We start from the raw sequence: 24,801 nt of genomic DNA on the forward strand, positions 1-24,801 counted from the left end.
ATGCTTCAGGGCACTTTGTTGGACATTATTCATACACGGCAGCCTGGCCGTGGGGAAGATGCACCATCGCCGGCTGGAGACGAAATAAGACTACCGGCTGGCTGAGGCTGTGGTCTCTCAACTGTTGAAGGATCGTGTCAGCACAGCGCTCAAATGGAAAATAACCTGCGCTATCTGCTCTGCAAACCTACTAAAGGAAGTATAATTGTCTTAATTTTCAAACGAACATCTGAACTCACTGAAAGTTTTAATAATCATTACGCTCGCATATGAGACTCTGTGTCCCAGAAGGCTTTAGGACAAACATTGCACTGAGCACACGCCCACTGGGGGCAGAATTGTGAATAAAACGTGCCTGAAATGAAAAATGCGTGCTATCAGGTGTTCCCTGTGGCGTGCCCAAGAAGAAGAGGTTCCTGGCCTTGAAACGCGTTGGCAGAAGTAAAAAGTAATGTGGAGCTGGAGAGCAGTTTGAAAGTGTAGGCCGGATGGCAGAGCGCTGTCGTGTGCTCTCCCAAATGCTTCAGGGCACTTTGTTGGACATTATTCATACACGGCAGCCTGGCCGTGGGGAAGATGCACCATCGCCGGCTGGAAATGAAATAAGACTGCCGGCTGGCTGAGGCTGTGGTCTCTCAACTGTTGAAGGATCGTGTCAGCACAGCGCTCAAATGGAAAATAACCTGCGCTATCTGCTCTGCAAACCTACTAAAGGAAGTATAATTGTCTTACTTTTCAAACGAACATCTGAACTCACTGAAAGTTTTAATAATCATTACGCTCGCATATGAGACTCTGTGTCCCAGAAGGCTTTAGGACAAACATTGCACTGAGCACACGCCCACTGGGGGCAGAATTGTGAATAAAACGTGCCTGAAATGAAAAATGCGTGCTATCAGGTGTTCCTTGTGACGTGCCCAAGAAGAAGAGGTTCCTGACCTTGAAACGCGTTGGCAGAAGTAAAAAGTAATGTGGAGCAGGAGAGCAGTTTGAAAGTGTAGGCCGGATGGCAGAGCGCTGTTGTGTGCTCTCCCAAATGCTTCAGGGCACTTTGTTGGACAGTAATCATACACAGCAGCCTGGCCGTGGGGAAGATGCACCATCGCCGTCTGGAGACGAAATAAGACTACCGGCTGGCTGAGGCTGTGGTCTCTCAACTGTTGAAGGATCGTCTCAGCACAGCGCTCAAATGGAAAATAACTTGCGCTATCTGCTCTGCAAACCTACTAAAGGAAGTATAATTGTCTTAATTTTCAAACGAACATCTGAACTCACTGAAAGTTTTAATAATCATTACGCTCGCATATGAGACTCTGTGTCCCAGAAGGCTTTAGGACAAACATTGCACTGAGCACACGCCCACTGGGGGCAGAATTGTGAATAAAACGTGCCTGAAATGAAAAATGCGTGCTATCAGGTGTTCCTTGTGACGTGCCCAAGAAGAAGAGGTTCCTGACCTTGAAACGCGTTGGCAGAAGTAAAAAGTAATGTGGAGCAGGAGAGCAGTTTGAAAGTGTAGGCCGGATGGCAGAGTGCTGTCGTGTGCTCTCCCAAATGCTTCAGGGCACTTTGTTGGACATTATTCATACACGGCAGCCTGGCCGTGGGAAAGATGCACCATCGCCGGCTGGAGACGAAATAAGACTACCGGCTGGCTGAGGCTGTGGTCTCTCAACTGTTGAAGGATCGTGTCAGCACAGCGCTCAAATGGAAAATAACCTGCGCTATCTGCTCTGTAAACCTACTAAAGGAAGTATAATTGTCTTAATTTTCAAACGAACATCTGAACTCACTGAAAGTTTCAATAATCATTACGCTCGCATATGAGACTCTGTGTCCCAGAAGGCTTTAGGACAAACATTGCACTGAGCACACGCCCACTGGGGGCAGAATTGTGAATAAAACGTGCCTGAAATGAAAAATGCGTGCTATCAGGTGTTCCTTGTGACGTGCCCAAGAAGAAGAGGTTCCTGACCTTGAAACGCGTTGGCAGAAGTAAAAAGTAATGTGGAGCAGGAGAGCAGTTTGAAAGTGTAGGCCGGATGGCAGAGCGCTGTCGTGTGCTCTCCCAAATGCTTCAGGGCACTTTGTTGGACATTATTCATACACGGCAGCCTGGCCGTGGGGAAGATGCACCATCGCCGGCAGGAGACGAAATAAGACTACCGGCTGGCTGAGGCTGTGGTCTCTCAACTGTTGAAGGATCGTGTCAGCACAGCGCTCAAATGGAAAATAACCTGCGCTATCTGCTCTGCAAACCTACTAAAGGAAGTATAATTGTCTTAATTTTCAAACGAACATCTGAACTCACTGAAAGTTTTAATAATCATTACGCTCGCATATGAGACTCTGTGTCCCAGAAGGCTTTAGGACAAACATTGCACTGAGCACACGCCCACTGGGGGCAGAATTGTGAATAAAACGTGCCTGAAATGAAAAATGCGTGCTATCAGGTGTTCCTTGTGACGTGCCCAAGAAGAAGAGGTTCCTGACCTTGAAACGCGTTGGCAGAAGTAAAAAGTAATGTGGAGCAGGAGAGCAGTTTGAAAGTGTAGGCCGGATGGCAGAGCGCTGTCGTGTGCTCTCCCAAATGCTTCAGGGCACTTTGTTGGACATTATTCATACACGGCAGCCTGGCCGTGGGGAAGATGCACCATCGCCGGCTGGAGACGAAATAAGACTACCGGCTGGCTGAGGCTGTGGTCTCTCAACTGTTGAAGGATCGTGTCAGCACAGCGCTCAAATGGAAAATAACCTGCGCTATCTGCACTGCAAACCTACTAAAGGAAGTATAATTGTCTTAATTTTCAAACGAACATCTGAACTCACTGAAAGTTTTAATAATCATTACGCTCGCATATGAGACTCTGTGTCCCAGAAGGCTTTAGGACAAACATTGCACTGAGCACACGCCCACTGGGGGCAGAATTGTGAATAAAACGTGCCTGAAATGAAAAATGCGTGCTATCAGGTGTTCCTTGTGGCGTGCCCAAGAAGAAGAGGTTCCTGACCTTGAAACGCGTTGGCAGAAGTAAAAAGTAATGTGGAGCTGGAGAGCAGTTTGAAAGTGTAGGCCGGATGGCAGAGCGCTGTCGTGTGCTCTCCCAAATGCTTCAGGGCACTTTGTTGGACATTATTCATACACGGCAGCCTGGCCGTGGGGAAGATGCACCATCGCCGGCTGGAAACGAAATAAGACTGCCGGCTGGCTGAGGCTGTGGTCTCTCAACTGTTGAAGGATCGTGTCAGCACAGCGCTCAAATGGAAAATAACCTGCGCTATCTGCTCTGCAAACCTACTAAAGGAAGTATAATTGTCTTAATTTTCAAACGAACATCTGAACTCACTGAAAGTTTTAATAATCATTACGCTCGCATATGAGACTCTGTGTCCCAGAAGGCTTTAGGACAAACATTGCACTGAGCACACGCCCACTGGGGGCAGAATTGTGAATAAAACGTGCCTGAAATGAAAAATGCGTGCTATCAGGTGTTCCTTTCGACGTGCCCAAGAAGAAGAGGTTCCTGACCTTGAAACGCGTTGGCAGAAGTAAAAAGTAATGTGGAGCAGGAGAGCAGTTTGAAAGTGTAGGCCGGATGGCAGAGCGCTATTGTGTGCTCTCCCAAATGCTTCAGGGCACTTTGTTGGACATTATTCATACACGGCAGCCTGGCCGTGGGGAAGATGCACCATCGCCGGCTGGAGACGAAATAAGACTACCGGCTGGCTGAGGCTGTGGTCTCTCAACTGTTGAAGGATCGTGTCAGCACAGCGCTCAAATGGAAAATAACCTGCGCTATCTGCTCTGCAAACCTACTAAAGGAAGTATAATTGTCTTAATTTTCAAACGAACATCTGAACTCACTGAAAGTTTTAATAATCATTACGCTCGCATATGAGACTCTGTGTCCCAGAAGGCTTTAGGACAAACATTGCACTGAGCACACGCCCACTGGGGACAGAATTGTGAATAAAACGTGCCTGAAATGAAAAATGCGTGCTATCAGGTGTTCCTTGTGACGTGCCCAAGAAGAAGAGGTTCCTGACCTTGAAACGCGTTGGCAGAAGTAAAAAGTAATGTGGAGCAGGAGAGCAGTTTGAAAGTGTAGGCCGGATGGCAGAGCGCTGTCGTGTGCTCTCCCAAATGCTTCAGGGCACTTTGTTGGACATTATTCATACACAGCAGCCTGGCCGTGGGGAAGATGCACCATCGCCGTCTGGAGACGAAATAAGACTACCGGCTGGCTGAGGCTGTGGTCTCTCAACTGTTGAAGGATCGTGTCAGCATAGCGCTCAAATGGAAAATAACCTGCGCTATCTGCTCTGCAAACCTACTAAAGGTAGTATAATTGTCTTAATTTTCAAACGAACATCTGAACTCACTGAAAGTTTTAATAATCATTACGCTCGCATATGAGACTCTGTGTCCCAGAAGGCTTTAGGACAAACATTGCACTGAGCACACGCCCACTGGGGGCAGAATTGTGAATAAAACGTGCCTGAAATGAAAAATGCGTGCTATCAGGTGTTCCTTGTGACGTGCCCAAGAAGAAGAGGTTCCTGACCTTGAAACGCGTTGGCAGAAGTAAAAAGTAATGTGGAGCAGGAGAGCAGTTTGAAAGTGTAGGCCGGATGGCAGAGCGCTGTCGTGTGCTCTCCCAAATGCTTCAGGGCACTTTGTTGGACATTATTCATACACGGCAGCCTGGCCGTGGGGAAGATGCACCATCGCCGGCTGGAGACGAAATAAGACTACCGGCTGGCTGAGGCTGTGGTCTCTCAACTGTTGAAGGATCGTGTCAGCACAGCGCTCAAATGGAAAATAACCTGCGCTATCTGCACTGCAAACCTACTAAAGGAAGTATAATTGTCTTAATTTTCAAACGAACATCTGAACTCACTGAAAGTTTTAATAATCATTACGCTCGCATATGAGACTCTGTGTCCCAGAAGGCTTTAGGACAAACATTGCACTGAGCACACGCCCACTGGGGGCAGAATTGTGAATAAAACGTGCCTGAAATGAAAAATGCGTGCTATCAGGTGTTCCTTGTGGCGTGCCCAAGAAGAAGAGGTTCCTGACCTTGAAACGCGTTGGCAGAAGTAAAAAGTAATGTGGAGCTGGAGAGCAGTTTGAAAGTGTAGGCCGGATGGCAGAGCGCTGTCGTGTGCTCTCCCAAATGCTTCAGGGCACTTTGTTGGACATTATTCATACACGGCAGCCTGGCCGTGGGGAAGATGCACCATCGCCGGCTGGAAACGAAATAAGACTGCCGGCTGGCTGAGGCTGTGGTCTCTCAACTGTTGAAGGATCGTGTCAGCACAGCGCTCAAATGGAAAATAACCTGCGCTATCTGCTCTGCAAACCTACTAAAGGAAGTATAATTGTCTTAATTTTCAAACGAACATCTGAACTCACTGAAAGTTTTAATAATCATTACGCTCGCATATGAGACTCTGTGTCCCAGAAGGCTTTAGGACAAACATTGCACTGAGCACACGCCCACTGGGGGCAGAATTGTGAATAAAACGTGCCTGAAATGAAAAATGCGTGCTATCAGGTGTTCCTTGTGACGTGCCCAAGAAGAAGAGGTTCCTGACCTTGAAACGCGTTGGCAGAAGTAAAAAGTAATGTGGAGCAGGAGAGCAGTTTGAAAGTGTAGGCCGGATGGCAGAGCGCTGTCGTGTGCTCTCCCAAATGCTTCAGGGCACTTTGTTGGACATTATTCATACACGGCAGCCTGGCCGTGGGGAAGATGCACCATCGCCGGCTGGAGACTAAATAAGACTACCGGCTGGCTGAGGCTGTGGTCTCTCAACTGTTGAAGGATCGTGTCAGCACAGCGCTCGAATGGAAAATAACCTGCGCTATCTGCTCTGCAAACCTACTAAAGGAAGCATAATTGTCTTAATTTTCAAACGAACATCTGAACTCACTGAAAGTTTTAATAATCATTACGCTCGCATATGAGACTCTGTGTCCCAGAAGGCTTTAGGACAAACATTGCACTGAGCACACGCCCACTGGGGGCAGAATTGTGAATAAAACGTGCCTGAAATGAAAAATGCGTGCTATTAGGTGTTCCTTGTGACGTGCCTAAGAAGAAGAGGTTCCTGACCTTGAAACGCGTTGGCAGAAGTAAAAAGTAATGTGGAGCAGGAGAGCAGTTTGAAAGTGTAGGCGGGATGGCAGACCGCTGTCGTGTGCTCTCCCAAATGCTTCAGGGCACTTTGTTGGACATTATTCATACACGGCATCCTGGCCGTGGGGAAGATGCACCATCGCCGGCTGGAGACGAAATAAGACTACCAGCTGGCTGAGGCTGTGGTCTCTCAACTGTTGAAGGATCGTGTCAGCACAGCGCTCAAATGGAAAATAACCTGCGCTATCTGCTCTGCAAACCTACTAAAGGAAGTATAATTGTCTTAATTTTCAAACGAACATCTGAACTCACTGAAAGTTTTAATAATCATTACGCTCGCATATGAGACTCTGTGTCCCAGAAGGCTTTAGGACAAACATTGCACTGAGCACACGCCCACTGGGGGCAGAATTGTGAATAAAACTTGCCTGAAATGAAAAATGCGTGCTATCAGGTGTTCCTTGTGACGTGCCCAAGACGAAGAGGTTCCTGACCTTGAAACGCGTTGGCAGAAGTAAAAAGTAATGTGGAGCAGGAGAGCAGTTTGAAAGTGTAGGCCGGATGGCAGAGCGCTGTCGTGTGCTCTCCCAAATGCTTCAGGGCACTTTGTTGGACATTATTCATACACGGCAGCCTGACCGTGGGGAAGATGCACCATCGCCGGCTGGAGACGAAATAAGACTACCGGCTGGCTGAGGCTGTGGTCTCTCAACTGTTGAAGGATCCTGTCAGCACAGCGCTCAAATGAAAAATAACCTGCGCTATCTGCTCTGCAAACCTACTAAAGGAAGTATAATTGTCTTAATTTTCAAACGAACATCTGAACTCACTGAAAGTTTTAATAATCATTACGCTCGCATATGAGACTCTGTGTCCCAGAAGGCTTTAGGACAAACATTGCACTGAGCACACGCCCACTGGGGGCAGAATTGTGAATAAAACGTGCCTGAAATGAAAAATGCGTGCTATCAGGTGTTCCTTGTGACGTGCCCAAGAAGAAGAGGTTCCTGACCTTGAAACGCGTTGGCAGAAGTAAAAAGTAATGTGGAGCAGGAGAGCAGTTTGAAAGTGTAGGCCGGATGGCAGAGCGCTGTCGTGTGCTCTCCCAAATGCTTCAGGGCACTTTGTTGGACATTATTCATACACGGCAGCCTGGCCGTGGGGAAGATGCACCATCGCCGGCTGGAGACGAAATAAGACTACCGGCTGGCTGAGGCTTGGTCTCTCAACTGTTGAAGGATCGTGTCAGCACAGCGCTCAAATGGAAAATAACCTGCGCTATCTGCTCTGCAAACCTACTAAAGGAAGTATAATTGTCTTAATTTTCAAACGAACATCTGAACTCACTGAAAGTTTTAATAATCATTACGCTCGCATATGAGACTCTGTGTCCCAGAAGGCTTTAGGACAAACATTGCACTGAGCACACGCCCACTGGGGGCAGAATTGTGAATAAAACATGCCTGAAATGAAAAATGCGTGCTATCAGGTGTTCCTTGTGACGTGCCCAAGAAGAAGAGGTTCCTGACCTTGAAACGCGTTGGCAGAAGTAAAAAGTAATGTGGAGCAGGAGAGCAGTTTGAAAGTGTAGGCCGGATGGCAGAGCGCTGTCGTGTGCTCTCCCAAATGCTTCAGGGCACTTTGTTGGACATTATTCATACACGGCAGCCTGGCCGTGGGGAAGATGCACCATCGCCGGCTGGAGACTAAATAAGACTACCGGCTGGCTGAGGCTGTGGTCTCTCAACTGTTGAAGGATCGTGTCAGCACAGCGCTCAAATGGAAAATAACCTGCGCTATCTGCTCTGCAAACCTACTAAAGGAAGCATAATTGTCTTAATTTTCAAACGAACATCTGAACTCACTGAAAGTTTTAATAATCATTACGCTCGCATATGAGACTCTGTGTCCCAGAAGGCTTTAGGACAAACATTGCACTGAGCACACGCCCACTGGGGGCAGAATTGTGAATAAAACGTGCCTGAAATGAAAAATGCGTGCTATTAGGTGTTCCTTGTGACGTGCCTAAGAAGAAGAGGTTCCTGACCTTGAAACGCGTTGGCAGAAGTAAAAAGTAATGTGGAGCAGGAGAGCAGTTTGAAAGTGTAGGCGGGATGGCAGAGCGCTGTCGTGTGCTCTCCCAAATGCTTCAGGGCACTTTGTTGGACATTATTCATACACGGCATCCTGGCCGTGGGGAAGATGCACCATCGCCGGCTGGAGACGAAATAAGACTACCAGCTGGCTGAGGCTGTGGTCTCTCAACTGTTGAAGGATCGTGTCAGCACAGCGCTCAAATGGAAAATAACCTGCGCTATCTGCTCTGCAAACCTACTAAAGGAAGTATAATTGTCTTAATTTTCAAACGAACATCTGAACTCACTGAAAGTTTTAATAATCATTACGCTCGCATATGAGACTCTGTGTCCCAGAAGGCTTTAGGACAAACATTGCACTGAGCACACGCCCACTGGGGGCAGAATTGTGAATAAAACGTGCCTGAAATGAAAAATGCGTGCTATCAGGTGTTCCTTGTGGCGTGCCCAAGAAGAAGAGGTTCCTGACCTTGAAACGCGTTGGCAGAAGTAAAAAGTAATGTGGAGCTGGAGAGCAGTTTGAAAGTGTAGGCCGGATGGCAGAGCGCTGTCGTGTGCTCTCCCAAATGTTTCAGGGCACTTTGTTGGACATTATTCATACACGGCAGCCTGGCCGTGGGGTAGATGCACCATCGCCGGCTGGAAAGGAAATAAGACTGCCGGCTGGCTGAGGCTGTGGTCTCTCAACTGTTGAAGGATCGTGTCAGCACAGCGCTCAAATGGAAAATAACCTGCGCTATCTGCTCTGCAAACCTACTAAAGGAAGTATAATTGTCTTAATTTTCAAACGAACATCTGAACTCACTGAAAGTTTTAATAATCATTACGCTCGCATATGAGACTCTGTGTCCCAGAAGGCTTTAGGACAAACATTGCACTGAGCACACGCCCACTGGGGGCAGAATTGTGAATAAAACGTGCCTGAAATGAAAAATGCGTGCTATTAGGTGTTCCTTGTGACGTGCCTAAGAAGAAGAGGTTCCTGACCTTGAAACGCGTTGGCAGAAGTAAAAAGTAATGTGGAGCAGGAGAGCAGTTTGAAAGTGTAGGCGGGATGGCAGACCGCTGTCGTGTGCTCTCCCAAATGCTTCAGGGCACTTTGTTGGACATTATTCATACACGGCATCCTGGCCGTGGGGAAGATGCACCATCGCCGGCTGGAGACGAAATAAGACTACCAGCTGGCTGAGGCTGTGGTCTCTCAACTGTTGAAGGATCGTGTCAGCACAGCGCTCAAATGGAAAATAACCTGCGCTATCTGCTCTGCAAACCTACTAAAGGAAGTATAATTGTCTTAATTTTCAAACGAACATCTGAACTCACTGAAAGTTTTAATAATCATTACGCTCGCATATGAGACTCTGTGTCCCAGAAGGCTTTAGGACAAACATTGCACTGAGCACACGCCCACTGGGGGCAGAATTGTGAATAAAACTTGCCTGAAATGAAAAATGCGTGCTATCAGGTGTTCCTTGTGACGTGCCCAAGACGAAGAGGTTCCTGACCTTGAAACGCGTTGGCAGAAGTAAAAAGTAATGTGGAGCAGGAGAGCAGTTTGAAAGTGTAGGCCGGATGGCAGAGCGCTGTCGTGTGCTCTCCCAAATGCTTCAGGGCACTTTGTTGGACATTATTCATACACGGCAGCCTGACCGTGGGGAAGATGCACCATCGCCGGCTGGAGACGAAATAAGACTACCGGCTGGCTGAGGCTGTGGTCTCTCAACTGTTGAAGGATCCTGTCAGCACAGCGCTCAAATGAAAAATAACCTGCGCTATCTGCTCTGCAAACCTACTAAAGGAAGTATAATTGTCTTAATTTTCAAACGAACATCTGAACTCACTGAAAGTTTTAATAATCATTACGCTCGCATATGAGACTCTGTGTCCCAGAAGGCTTTAGGACAAACATTGCACTGAGCACACGCCCACTGGGGGCAGAATTGTGAATAAAACGTGCCTGAAATGAAAAATGCGTGCTATCAGGTGTTCCTTGTGACGTGCCCAAGAAGAAGAGGTTCCTGACCTTGAAACGCGTTGGCAGAAGTAAAAAGTAATGTGGAGCAGGAGAGCAGTTTGAAAGTGTAGGCCGGATGGCAGAGCGCTGTCGTGTGCTCTCCCAAATGCTTCAGGGCACTTTGTTGGACATTATTCATACACGGCAGCCTGGCCGTGGGGAAGATGCACCATCGCCGGCTGGAGACGAAATAAGACTACCGGCTGGCTGAGGCTTGGTCTCTCAACTGTTGAAGGATCGTGTCAGCACAGCGCTCAAATGGAAAATAACCTGCGCTATCTGCTCTGCAAACCTACTAAAGGAAGTATAATTGTCTTAATTTTCAAACGAACATCTGAACTCACTGAAAGTTTTAATAATCATTACGCTCGCATATGAGACTCTGTGTCCCAGAAGGCTTTAGGACAAACATTGCACTGAGCACACGCCCACTGGGGGCAGAATTGTGAATAAAACATGCCTGAAATGAAAAATGCGTGCTATCAGGTGTTCCTTGTGACGTGCCCAAGAAGAAGAGGTTCCTGACCTTGAAACGCGTTGGCAGAAGTAAAAAGTAATGTGGAGCAGGAGAGCAGTTTGAAAGTGTAGGCCGGATGGCAGAGCGCTGTCGTGTGCTCTCCCAAATGCTTCAGGGCACTTTGTTGGACATTATTCATACACGGCAGCCTGGCCGTGGGGAAGATGCACCATCGCCGGCTGGAGACTAAATAAGACTACCGGCTGGCTGAGGCTGTGGTCTCTCAACTGTTGAAGGATCGTGTCAGCACAGCGCTCAAATGGAAAATAACCTGCGCTATCTGCTCTGCAAACCTACTAAAGGAAGCATAATTGTCTTAATTTTCAAACGAACATCTGAACTCACTGAAAGTTTTAATAATCATTACGCTCGCATATGAGACTCTGTGTCCCAGAAGGCTTTAGGACAAACATTGCACTGAGCACACGCCCACTGGGGGCAGAATTGTGAATAAAACGTGCCTGAAATGAAAAATGCGTGCTATTAGGTGTTCCTTGTGACGTGCCTAAGAAGAAGAGGTTCCTGACCTTGAAACGCGTTGGCAGAAGTAAAAAGTAATGTGGAGCAGGAGAGCAGTTTGAAAGTGTAGGCGGGATGGCAGAGCGCTGTCGTGTGCTCTCCCAAATGCTTCAGGGCACTTTGTTGGACATTATTCATACACGGCATCCTGGCCGTGGGGAAGATGCACCATCGCCGGCTGGAGACGAAATAAGACTACCAGCTGGCTGAGGCTGTGGTCTCTCAACTGTTGAAGGATCGTGTCAGCACAGCGCTCAAATGGAAAATAACCTGCGCTATCTGCTCTGCAAACCTACTAAAGGAAGTATAATTGTCTTAATTTTCAAACGAACATCTGAACTCACTGAAAGTTTTAATAATCATTACGCTCGCATATGAGACTCTGTGTCCCAGAAGGCTTTAGGACAAACATTGCACTGAGCACACGCCCACTGGGGGCAGAATTGTGAATAAAACGTGCCTGAAATGAAAAATGCGTGCTATCAGGTGTTCCTTGTGGCGTGCCCAAGAAGAAGAGGTTCCTGACCTTGAAACGCGTTGGCAGAAGTAAAAAGTAATGTGGAGCTGGAGAGCAGTTTGAAAGTGTAGGCCGGATGGCAGAGCGCTGTCGTGTGCTCTCCCAAATGTTTCAGGGCACTTTGTTGGACATTATTCATACACGGCAGCCTGGCCGTGGGGTAGATGCACCATCGCCGGCTGGAAAGGAAATAAGACTGCCGGCTGGCTGAGGCTGTGGTCTCTCAACTGTTGAAGGATCGTGTCAGCACAGCGCTCAAATGGAAAATAACCTGCGCTATCTGCTCTGCAAACCTACTAAAGGAAGTATAATTGTCTTAATTTTCAAACGAACATCTGAACTCACTGAAAGTTTTAATAATCATTACGCTCGCATATGAGACTCTGTGTCCCAGAAGGCTTTAGGACAAACATTGCACTGAGCACACGCCCACTGGGGGCAGAATTGTGAATAAAACGTGCCTGAAATGAAAAATGCGTGCTATCAGGTGTTCCTTGTGGCGTGCCCAAGAAGAAGAGGTTCCTGACCTTGAAACGCGTTGGCAGAAGTAAAAAGTAATGTGAAGCAGGAGAGCAGTTTGAAAGTGTAGGCCGGATGGCAGAGCGCTGTCGTGTGCTCTCCCAAATGCTTCAGGGCACTTTGTTGGACATTATTCATACACAGCAGCCTGGCCGTGGGGAAGATGCACCATCGCCGTCTGGAGACGAAATAAGACTACTGGCTGGCTGAGGCTGTGGTCTCTCAACTGTTGAAGGATCGTCTCAGCACAGCGCTCAAATGGAAAATAACTTGCGCTATCTGCTCTGCAAACCTACTAAAGGAAGTATAATTGTCTTAATTTTCAAACGAACATCTGAACTCACTGAAAGTTTTAATAATCATTACGCTCGCATATGAGACTCTGTGTCCCAGAAGGCTTTAGGACAAACATTGCACTGAGCACACGCCCACTGGGGGCAGAATTGTGAATAAAACGTGCCTGAAATGAAAAATGCGTGCTATCAGGTGTTCCTTGTGACGTGCCCAAGAAGAAGAGGTTCCTGACCTTGAAACGCGTTGGCAGAAGTAAAAAGTAATGTGGAGCAGGAGAGCAGTTTGAAAGTGTAGGCCGGATGGCAGAGTGCTGTCGTGTGCTCTCCCAAATGCTTCAGGGCACTTTGTTGGACATTATTCATACACGGCAGCCTGGCCGTGGGAAAGATGCACCATCGCCGGCTGGAGACGAAATAAGACTACCGGCTGGCTGAGGCTGTGGTCTCTCAACTGTTGAAGGATCGTGTCAGCACAGCGCTCAAATGGAAAATAACCTGCGCTATCTGCTCTGCAAACCTACTAAAGGAAGTATAATTGTCTTAATTTTCAAACGAACATCTGAACTCACTGAAAGTTTCAATAATCATTACGCTCGCATATGAGACTCTGTGTCCCAGAAGGCTTTAGGACAAACATTGCACTGAGCACACGCCCACTGGGGCAGAATTGTGAATAAAACGTGCCTGAAATGAAAAATGCGTGCTATCAGGTGTTCCTTGTGACGTGCCCAAGAAGAAGAGGTTCCTGACCTTGAAACGCGTTGGCAGAAGTAAAAAGTAATGTGGAGCAGGAGAGCAGTTTGAAAGTGTAGGCCGGATGGCAGAGCGCTATTGTGTGCTCTCCCAAATGCTTCAGGGCACTTTGTTGGACATTATTCATACACGGCAGCCTGGCCGTGGGGAAGATGCACCATCGCCGTCTGGAGACGAAATAAGACTACCGGCTGGCTGAGGCTGTGGTCTCTCAACTGTTGAAGGATCGTGTCAGCACAGCGCTCAAATGGAAAATAACCTGCGCTATCTGCTCTGCAAACCTACTAAAGGAAGTATAATTGTCTTAATTTTCAAACGAACATCTGAACTCACTGAAAGTTTTAATAATCATTACGCTCGCATATGAGACTCTGTGTCCCAGAAGGCTTTAGGACAAACATTGCACTGAGCACACGCCCACTGGGGGCAGAATTGTGAATAAAACGTGCCTGAAATGAAAAATGCGTGCTATCAGGTGTTCCTTGTGACGTGCCCAAGAAGAAGAGGTTCCTGACCTTGAAACGCGTTGGCAGAAGTTAAAAGTAATGTGGAGCAGGAGAGCAGTTTGAAAGTGTAGGCCGGATGGCAGAGCGCTGTCGTGTGCTCTCCCAAATGCTTCAGGGCACTTTCTTGGACATTATTCATACACGGCAGCCTGGCCGTGGGGAAGATGCACCATCGCCGGCTGGAGACGTAATAAGACTACCGGCTGGCTGAGGCTGTGGTCTCTCAACTGTTGAAGGATCGTGTCAGCACAGCGCTCAAATGGAAAATAACCTGCGCTATCTGCTCTGCAAACCTACTAAAGGAAGTATAATTGTCTTAATTTTCAAACGAACATCTGAACTCACTGAAAGTTTTAATAATCATTACGCTCGCATATGAGACTCTGTGTCCCAGAAGGCTTTAGGACAAACATTGCACTGAGCACACGCCCACTGGGGGCAGAATTGTGAATAAAACTTGCCTGAAATGAAAAATGCGTGCTATCAGGTGTTCCTTGTGACGTGCCCAAGACGAAGAGGTTCCTGACCTTGAAACGCGTTGGCAGAAGTAAAAAGTAATGTGGAGCAGGAGAGCAGTTTGAAAGTGTAGGCCGGATGGCAGAGCGCTGTCGTGTGCTCTCCCAAATGCTTCAGGGCACTTTGTTGGACATTATTCATACACGGCAGCCTGGCCGTGGGGAAGATGCACCATCGCCGGCTGGAGACGAAATAAGACTACCGGCTGGCTGAGGCTGTGGTCTCTCAACTGTTGAAGGATCCTGTCAGCACAGCGCTAAAATGAAAAATAACCTGCGCTATCTGCTCTGCAAACCTACTAAAGGAAGTATAATTGTCTTAATTTTCAAACGAACATCTGAACTCACTGAAAGTTTTAATAATCATTACGCTCGCATATGAGACTCTGTGTCCCAGAAGGCTTTAGGACAAACATTGCACTGAGCACACGCCCACTGGGGGCAGAATTGTGAATAAAACGTGCCTGAAATGAAAAATGCGTGCTATCAGGTGTTCCTTGTGACGTGCCCAAGAAGAAGAGGTTCCTGACCTTGAAACGCGTTGGCAGAAGTAAAAAGTAATGTGGAGCAGGAGAGCAGTTTGAAAGTGTAGGCCGGATGGCAGAGCGCTGTCGTGTGCTCTCCCAAATGCTTCAGGGCACTTTGTTGGACATTATTCATACACGGCAGCCTGGCCGTGGGGAAGATGCACCATCGCCGGCTGGAGACGAAATAAGACTACCGGCTGGCTGAGGCTTGGTCTCTCAACTGTTGAAGGATCGTGTCAGCACAGCGCTCAAATGGAAAATAACCTGCGCTATCTGCTCTGCAAACCTACTAAAGGAAGTATAATTGTCTTAATTTTCAAACGAACATCTGAACTCACTGAAAGTTTTAATAATCATTACGCTCGCATATGAGACTCTGTGTCCCAGAAGGCTTTAGGACAAACATTGCACTGAGCACACGCCCACTGGGGGCAGAATTGTGAATAAAACATGCCTGAAATGAAAAATGCGTGCTATCAGGTGTTCCTTGTGACGTGCCCAAGAAGAAGAGGTTCCTGACCTTGAAACGCGTTGGCAGAAGTAAAAAGTAATGTGGAGCAGGAGAGCAGTTTGAAAGTGTAGGCCGGATGGCAGAGCGCTGTCGTGTGCTCTCCCAAATGCTTCAGGGCACTTTGTTGGACATTATTCATACACGGCAGCCTGGCCGTGGGGAAGATGCACCATCGCCGGCTGGAGACTAAATAAGACTACCGGCTGGCTGAGGCTGTGGTCTCTCAACTGTTGAAGGATCGTGTCAGCACAGCGCTTAAATGGAAAATAACCTGCGCTATCTGCTCTGCAAACCTACTAAAGGAAGCATAATTGTCTTAATTTTCAAACAAACATCTGAACTCACTGAAAGTTTTAATAATCATTACGCTCGCATATGAGACTCTGTGTCCCAGAAGGCTTTAGGACAAACATTGCACTGAGCACACGCCCACTGGGGGCAGAATTGTGAATAAAACGTGCCTGAAATGAAAAATGCGTGCTATTAGGTGTTCCTTGTGACGTGCCTAAGAAGAAGAGGTTCCTGACCTTGAAACGCGTTGGCAGAAGTAAAAAGTAATGTGGAGCAGGAGAGCAGTTTGAAAGTGTAGGCGGGATGGCAGAGCGCTGTCGTGTGCTCTCCCAAATGCTTCAGGGCACTTTGTTGGACATTATTCATACACGGCATCCTGGCCGTGGGGAAGATGCACCATCGCCGGCTGGAGACGAAATAAGACTACCAGCTGGCTGAGGCTGTGGTCTCTCAACTGTTGAAGGATCGTGTCAGCACAGCGCTCAAATGGAAAATAACCTGCGCTATCTGCTCTGCAAACCTACTAAAGGAAGTATAATTGTCTTAATTTTCAAACGAACATCTGAACTCACTGAAAGTTTTAATAATCATTACGCTCGCATATGAGACTCTGTGTCCCAGAAGGCTTTAGGACAAACATTGCACTGAGCACACGCCCACTGGGGGCAGAATTGTGAATAAAACGTGCCTGAAATGAAAAATGCGTGCTATCAGGTGTTCCTTGTGGCGTGCCCAAGAAGAAGAGGTTCCTGACCTTGAAACGCGTTGGCAGAAGTAAAAAGTAATGTGGAGCTGGAGAGCAGTTTGAAAGTGTAGGCCGGATGGCAGAGCGCTGTCGTGTGCTCTCCCAAATGTTTCAGGGCACTTTGTTGGACATTATTCATACACGGCAGCCTGGCCGTGGGGTAGATGCACCATCGCCGGCTGGAAAGGAAATAAGACTGCCGGCTGGCTGAGGCTGTGGTCTCTCAACTGTTGAAGGATCGTGTCAGCACAGCGCTCAAATGGAAAATAACCTGCGCTATCTGCTCTGCAAACCTACTAAAGGAAGTATAATTGTCTTAATTTTCAAACGAACATCTGAACTCACTGAAAGTTTTAATAATCATTACGCTCGCATATGAGACTCTGTGTCCCAGAAGGCTTTAGGACAAACATTGCACTGAGCACACGCCCACTGGGGGCAGAATTGTGAATAAAACGTGCCTGAAATGAAAAATGCGTGCTATCAGGTGTTCCTTGTGACGTGCCCAAGAAGAAGAGGTTCCTGACCTTGAAACGCGTTGGCAGAAGTAAAAAGTAATGTGAAGCAGGAGAGCAGTTTGAAAGTGTAGGCCGGATGGCAGAGCGCTGTCGTGTGCTCTCCCAAATGCTTCAGGGCACTTTGTTGGACATTATTCATACACAGCAGCCTGGCCGTGGGGAAGATGCACCATCGCCGTCTGGAGACGAAATAAGACTACTGGCTGGCTGAGGCTGTGGTCTCTCAACTGTTGAAGGATCGTCTCAGCACAGCGCTCAAATGGAAAATAACTTGCGCTATCTGCTCTGCAAACCTACTAAAGGAAGTATAATTGTCTTAATTTTCAAACGAACATCTGAACTCACTGAAAGTTTTAATAATCATTACGCTCGCATATGAGACTCTGTGTCCCAGAAGGCTTTAGGACAAACATTGCACTGAGCACACGCCCACTGGGGGCAGAATTGTGAATAAAACGTGCCTGAAATGAAAAATGCGTGCTATCAGGTGTTCCTTGTGACGTGCCCAAGAAGAAGAGGTTCCTGACCTTGAAACGCGTTGGCAGAAGTAAAAAGTAATGTGGAGCAGGAGAGCAGTTTGAAAGTGTAGGCCGGATGGCAGAGTGCTGTCGTGTGCTCTCCCAAATGCTTCAGGGCACTTTGTTGGACATTATTCATACACGGCAGCCTGGCCGTGGGAAAGATGCACCATCGCCGGCTGGAGACGAAATAAGACTACCGGCTGGCTGAGGCTGTGGTCTCTCAACTGTTGAAGGATCGTGTCAGCACAGCGCTCAAATGGAAAATAACCTGCGCTATCTGCTCTGCAAACCTACTAAAGGAAGTATAATTGTCTTAATTTTCAAACGAACATCTGAACTCACTGAAAGTTTCAATAATCATTACGCTCGCATATGAGACTCTGTGTCCCAGAAGGCTTTAGGACAAACATTGCACTGAGCACACGCCCACTGGGGGCAGAATTGTGAATAAAACGTGCCTGAAATGAAAAATGCGTGCTATCAGGTGTTCCTTGTGACGTGCCCAAGAAGAAGAGGTTCCTGACCTTGAAACGCGTTGGCAGAAGTAAAAAGTAATGTGGAGCAGGAGAGCAGTTTGAAAGTGTAGGCCGGATGGCAGAGCGCTATTGTGTGCTCTCCCAAATGCTTCAGGGCACTTTGTTGGACATTATTCATACACGGCAGCCTGGCCGTGGGGAAGATGCACCATCGCCGTCTGGAGACGAAATAAGACTACCGGCTGGCTGAGGCTGTGGTCTCTCAACTGTTGAAGGATCGTGTCAGCACAGCGCTCAAAAGGAAAATAACCTGCGCTATCTGCTCTGCAAACCTACTAAAGGAAGTATAATTGTCTTAATTTTCAAACGAACATCTGAACTCACTGAAAGTTTTAATAATCATTACGCTCGCATATGAGACTCTGTGTCCCAGAAGGCTTTAGGACAAACATTGCACTGAGCACACGCCCACTGGGGGCAGAATTGTGAATAAAACGTGCCTGAAATGAAAAATGCGTGCTATCAGGTGTTCCTTGTGACGTGCCCAAGAAGAAGAGGTTCCTGACCTTGAAACGCGTTGGCAGAAGTAAAAAGTAATGTGGAGCAGGAGAGCAGTTTGAAAGTGTAGGCCGGATGGCAGAGCGCTGTCGTGTGCTCTCCCAAATGCTTCAGGGCACTTTGTTGGACATTATTCATACACGGCAGCCTGGCCGTGGGGAAGATGCACCATCGCCGGCTGGAGACGAAATAAGACTACCGGCTGGCTGAGGCTGTGGTCTCTCAACTGTTGAAGGATCGTGTCAGCACAGCGCTCAAATGGAAAATAACCTGCGCTATCTGCTCTGCAAACCTACTAAAGGAAGTATAATTGTCTTAATTTTCAAACGAACATCTGAACTCACTGAAAGTTTTAATAATCATTACGCTCGCATATGAGACTCTGTGTCCCAGAAGGCTTTAGGACAAACATTGCACTGAGCACACGCCCAATGGGGGCAGAATTGTGAATTAAACGTGCCTGAAATGAAAAATGCGTGCTATCAGGTGTTCCTTGTGGCGTGCCCAAGAAGAAGAGGTTCCTGACCTTGAAACACGTTGGCAGAAGTAAAAAGTAATGTGGAGCTGGAGAGCAGTTTGAAAGTGTAGGCCGGATGGCAGAGCGCTGTTGTGTGCTCTCCCAAATGCTTCAGGGCACTTTGTTGGACATTATTCATACACGGCAGCCTGGCCGTGGGGAAGATGCACCATCGCCGGATGGAAACGAAATAAGACTGCCGGCTGGCTGAGGCTGTGGTCTCTCAACTGTTGAAGGATCGTGTCAGCACAGCGCTCAAATGGAAAATAACCTGCGCTATCTGCTCTGCAAACCTACTAAAGGAAGTATAATTGTCTTAATTTTCAAACGAACATCTGAACTCACTGAAAGTTTCAATAATCATTACGCTCGCATATGAGACTCTGTGTCCCAGGGAGGGGTTTTCCTGGGATTGGGGTGTTTGGAGGGTGGGGGGTTCTTTTGGAGTTATAGGCTTGTTTAGAAAAGCAGATGAAGGACAATGGATCTTCCGGGCCAACCTCGACATCCTCCGGAGCCCCCATTGAATTTCGCCGCCCGACCCCAGGGTTGTGGGCTGAATGGCTGTGTAAGCAACACCCGGAGGGGGATGGAGGGCTGTGTTTCAATGCTTTGGTTTGAGATATAATGTTGGCCGATCATGTAACGATTTACTGATTCCTGCAATAAAAATAATTTAAAAAAAAAAAAAAAAAAAAAATGAGACTCTGTGTCCCAGAAGGCTTTAGGACAAACATTGCACTGAGCACACGCCCACTGGGGGCAGAATTGTGAATAAAACGTGCCTAAAATGAAAAATGCGTGCTATCAGGTGTTCCTTGTGACGTGCCCAAGAAGAAGAGGTTCCTGACCTTGAAACGCGTTGGCAGAAGTAAAAAGTAATGTGGAGCAGGAGAGCAGTTTGAAAGTGTAGGCCGGATGGCAGAGCGCTGTCGTGTGCTCTCCCAAATGCTTCAGGGCACTTTCTTGGACATTATTCATACACGGCAGCCTGGCCGTGGGGAAGATGCACCATCGCCGGCTGGAGACGTAATAAGACTACCGGCTGGCTGAGGCTGTGGTCTCTCAACTGTTGAAGGATCGTGTCAGCACAGCGCTCAAATGGAAAATAACCTGCGCTATCTGCTCTGCAAACCTACTAAAGGAAGTATAATTGTCTTAATTTTCAAACGAACATCTGAACTCACTGAAAGTTTTAATAATCATTACGCTCGCATATGAGACTCTGTGTCCCAGAAGGCTTTAGGACAAACATTGCACTGAGCACACGCCCACTGGGGGCAGAATTGTGAATAAAACGTGCCTGAAATGAAAAATGCGTGCTATCAGGTGTTCCTTGTGACGTGCCCAAGAAGAAGAGGTTCCTGACCTTGAAACGCGTTGGCAGAAGTAAAAAGTAATGTGGAGCAGGAGAGCAGTTTGAAAGTGTAGGCCGGATGGCAGAGCGCTGTCGTGTGCTCTCCCAAATGCTTCAGGGCACTTTGTTGGACATTATTCATACACGGCAGCCTGGCCGTGGGGAAGATGCACCATCGCCGGCTGGAGACGAAATAAGACTACCGGCTGGCTGAGGCTGTGGTCTCTCAACTGTTGAAGGATCGTGTCAGCACAGCGCTCAAATGGAAAATAACCTGCGCTATCTGCTCTGCAAACCTACTAAAGGAAGTATAATTGTCTTAATTTTCAAACGAACATCTGAACTCACTGAAAGTTTTAATAATCATTACGCTCGCATATGAGACTCTGTGTCCCAGAAGGCTTTAGGACAAACATTGCACTGAGCACACGCCCACTGGGGGCAGAATTGTGAATAAAACGTGCCTGAAATGAAAAATGCGTGCTATCAGGTGTTCCTTGTGGCGTGCCCAAGAAGAAGAGGTTCCTGACCTTGAAACGCGTTGGCAGAAGTAAAAAGTAATGTGGAGCTGGAGAGCAGTTTGAAAGTGTAGGCCGGATGGCAGAGCGCTGTTGTGTGCTCTCCCAAATGCTTCAGGGCACTTTGTTGGACATTATTCATACACGGCAGCCTGGCCGTGGGGAAGATGCACCATCGCCGGCTGGAAACGAAATAAGACTGCCGGCTGGCTGAGGCTGTGGTCTCTCAACTGTTGAAGGATCGTGTCAGCACAGCGCTCAAATGGAAAATAACCTGCGCTATCTGCTCTGCAAACCTACTAAAGGAAGTATAATTGTCTTAATTTTCAAACGAACATCTGAACTCACTGAAAGTTTCAATACTCATTACGCTCGCATATGAGACTCTGTGTCCCAGGGAGGGGTTTTCCTGGGATTGGGGTGTTTGGAGGGTGGGGGGTTCTTTTGGAGTTATAGGCTTGTTTAGAAAAGCAGATGAAGGACAATGGATCTTCCGGGCCAACCTCGACATCCTCCGGAGCCCCCATTGAATTTCGCCGCCCGACCCCAGGGTTGTGGGCTGAATGGCTGTGTAAGCAACACCCGGAGGGGGATGGAGGGCTGTGTTTCAATGCTTTGGTTTGAGATATAATGTTGGCCGATCATGTAACGATTTACTGATTCCTGCAATAAAAATAATTTAAAAAAAAAAAAAAAAAAAAAAATGAGACTCTGTGTCCCAGAAGGCTTTAGGACAAACATTGCACTGAGCACACGCCCACTGGGGGCAGAATTGTGAATAAAACGTGCGTGAAATGAAAAATGCGTGCTATCAGGTGTTCCTTGTGACGTGCCCAAGAAGAAGAGGTTCCTGACCTTAAAACGCGTTGGCAGAAGTAAAAAGTAATGTGGAGCAGGAGAGCAGTTTGAAAGTGTAGGCCGGATGGCAGAGCGCTATTGTGTGCTGTCCCAAATGCTTCAGGGCACTTTGATGGACATTATTCATACACGGCAGCCTGGCCGTGGGGAAGATGCACCATCTCCGGCTGGAAACGAAATAAGACTGCCGGCTGGCTGAGGCTGTGGTCTCTCAACTGTTGAAGGATCGTGTCAGCACAGCGCTCAAATGGAAAATAACCTGCGCTATCTGCTCTGCAAACCTACTAAAGGAAGTATAATTGTCTTAATTTTCAAACGAACATCTGAACTCACAGAAAGTTTTAATAATCATTACGCTCGCATATGAGACTCTGTGTCCCAGAAGGCTTTAGGACAAACATTGCACTGAGCACAAGCCCACTGGGGGCAGAATTGTGAATACAACGTGCCTGAAATGAAAAATGCGTGCTATCAGGTGTTCCTTGTGACGTGCCCAAGAAGAAGAGGTTCCTGACCTTAACACGCGTTGGCAGAAGTAAAAAGTAATGTGGAGCAGGAGAGCAGTTTGAAAGTGTAGGCCGGATGGCAGAGCGCTGTCGTGTGCTCTCCCAAATGCTTCAGGGCACTTTGTTGGACATTATTCATACACAGCAGCCTAGCCGTGGGGAAGATGCACCATCGCCGTCTGGAGACGAAATAAGACTACCGGCTGGCTGAGGCTGTGGTCTCTCAACTGTTGAAGGATCGTGTCAGCACAGCGCTCAAATGGAAAATAACCTTCGCTATCTGCTCTGCAAACCTACTAAAGGAAGTATAATTGTCTTAATTTTCAAACGAACATCTGAACTCACTGAAAGTTTTAATAATCACTACGCTCGCATATGAGACTCTGTGTCCCAGAAGGCTTTAGGACAAACATTGCACTGAGCACACGCCCACTGGGGGCAGAATTGTGAATAAAACGTACCTGAAATGAAAAATGCGTGCTATCAGGTGTTCCTTGTGACGTGCCCAAGAAGAAGAGGTTCCTGACCTTGAAACGCGTTGGCAGAAGTAAAAAGTAATGTGGAGCAGGAGAGCAGTTTGAAAGTGTAGGCCGGATGGCAGAGCGCTATCGTGTGCTCTCCCAAATGCTTCAGGGCACTTTGTTGGACATTATTCATACACGGCAGCCTGGCCGTGGGGAAGATGCACCATCGCCGGCTGGAGACGAAATAAGACTACCGGCTGGCTGAGGCTGTGGTCTCTCAACTGTTGAAGGATCGTGTCAGCACAGCGCTCAAATGGAAAATAACCTGCGCTATCTGCTCTGCAATCCTACTAAAGGAAGTATAATTGTCTTAATTTTCAAACGAACATCTGAACTCACTTAAAGTTTTAATAATCATTACGCTCGCATATGAGACTCTGTGTCCCAGAAGGCTTTAGGACAAACATTGCACTGAGCACACGCCCACTGGGGGCAGAATTGTGAATAAAACGTGCCTGAAATGAAAAATGCGTGCTATCAGGTGTTCCTTGTGACGTGCCCAAGAAGAAGAGGTTCCTGACCTTGAAACGCGTTGGCAGAAGTAAAAAGTAATGTGGAGCAGGAGAGCAGTTTGAAAGTGTAGGCCGGATGGCAGAGCGCTGTCGTGTGCTCTCCCAAATGCTTCAGGGCACTTTGTTGGACATTATTCATACACGGCAGCCTGGCCGTGGGGAAGATGCACCATCGCCGGCTGGAGACGAAATAAGACTACCGGCTGGCTGAGGCTGTGGTCTCTCAACTGTTGAAGGATCGTGTCAGCACAGCGCTCAAATGGAAAATAACCTGCGCTATCTGCTCTGCAAACCTACTAAAGGAAGTATAATTGTCTTAATTTTCAAACGAACATCTGAACTCACTGAAAGTTTTAATAATCATTACGCTCGCATATGAGACTCTGTGTCCCAGAAGGCTTTAGGACAAACATTGCACTGAGCACACGCCCACTGGGGGCAGAATTGTGAATAAAACGTGCCTGAAATGAAAAATGCGTGCTATTAGGTGTTCCTTGTGACGTGCCCAAGAAGAAGAGGTTCCTGACCTTGAAACGCGTTGGCAGAAGTAAAAAGTAATGTGGAGCAGGAGAGCAGTTTGAAAGTGTAGGCCGGATGGCAGAGCGCTGTCGTGTGCTCTCCCAAATGCTTCAGGGCACTTTGTTGGACATTATTCATACACGGCATCCTGGCCGTGGGGAAGATGCACCATCGCCGGCTGGAGACGAAATAAGACTACCGGCTGGCTGAGGCTGTGGTCTCTCAACTGTTGAAGGATCGTGTCAGCACAGCGCTCAAATGGAAAATAACCTGCGCTATCTGCTCTGCAAACCTACTAAAGGAAGTATAATTGTCTTAATTTTCAAACGAACATCTGAACTCACTGAAAGTTTTAATAATCATTACGCTCGCATATGAGACTCTGTGTCCCAGAAGGCTTTAGGACAAACATTGCACTGAGCACACGCCCACTGGGGGCAGAATTGTGAATAAAACATGCCTGAAATGAAAAATGCGTGCTATCAGGTGTTCCTTGTGACGTGCCCAAGAAGAAGAGGTTCCTGACCTTGAAACGCGTTGGCAGAAGTAAAAAGTAATGTGGAGCAGGAGAGCAGTTTGAAAGTGTAGGCCGGATGGCAGAGCGCTGTCGTGTGCTCTCCCAAATGCTTCAGGGCACTTTGTTGGACATTATTCATACACGGCAGCCTGGCCGTGGGGAAGATGCACCATCGCCGGCTGGAGACGAAATAAGACTACCGGCTGGCTGAGGCTGTGGTCTCTCAACTGTTGAAGGATCGTGTCAGCACAGCGCTCAAATGGAAAATAACCTGCGCTATCTGCTCTGCAAACCTACTAAAGGAAGTATAATTGTCTTAATTTTCAAACGAACATCTGAACTCACTGAAAGTTTTAATAATCATTACGCTCGCATATGAGACTCTGTGTCCCAGAAGGCTTTAGGACAAACATTGCACTGAGCACACGCCCACT

Source organism: Triturus cristatus, chromosome 1_1 (genome assembly GCF_964204655.1).
Source record: "Triturus cristatus chromosome 1_1, aTriCri1.1, whole genome shotgun sequence".
In the NCBI taxonomy this organism is placed as follows: Eukaryota; Metazoa; Chordata; class Amphibia; order Caudata; family Salamandridae; genus Triturus; species Triturus cristatus.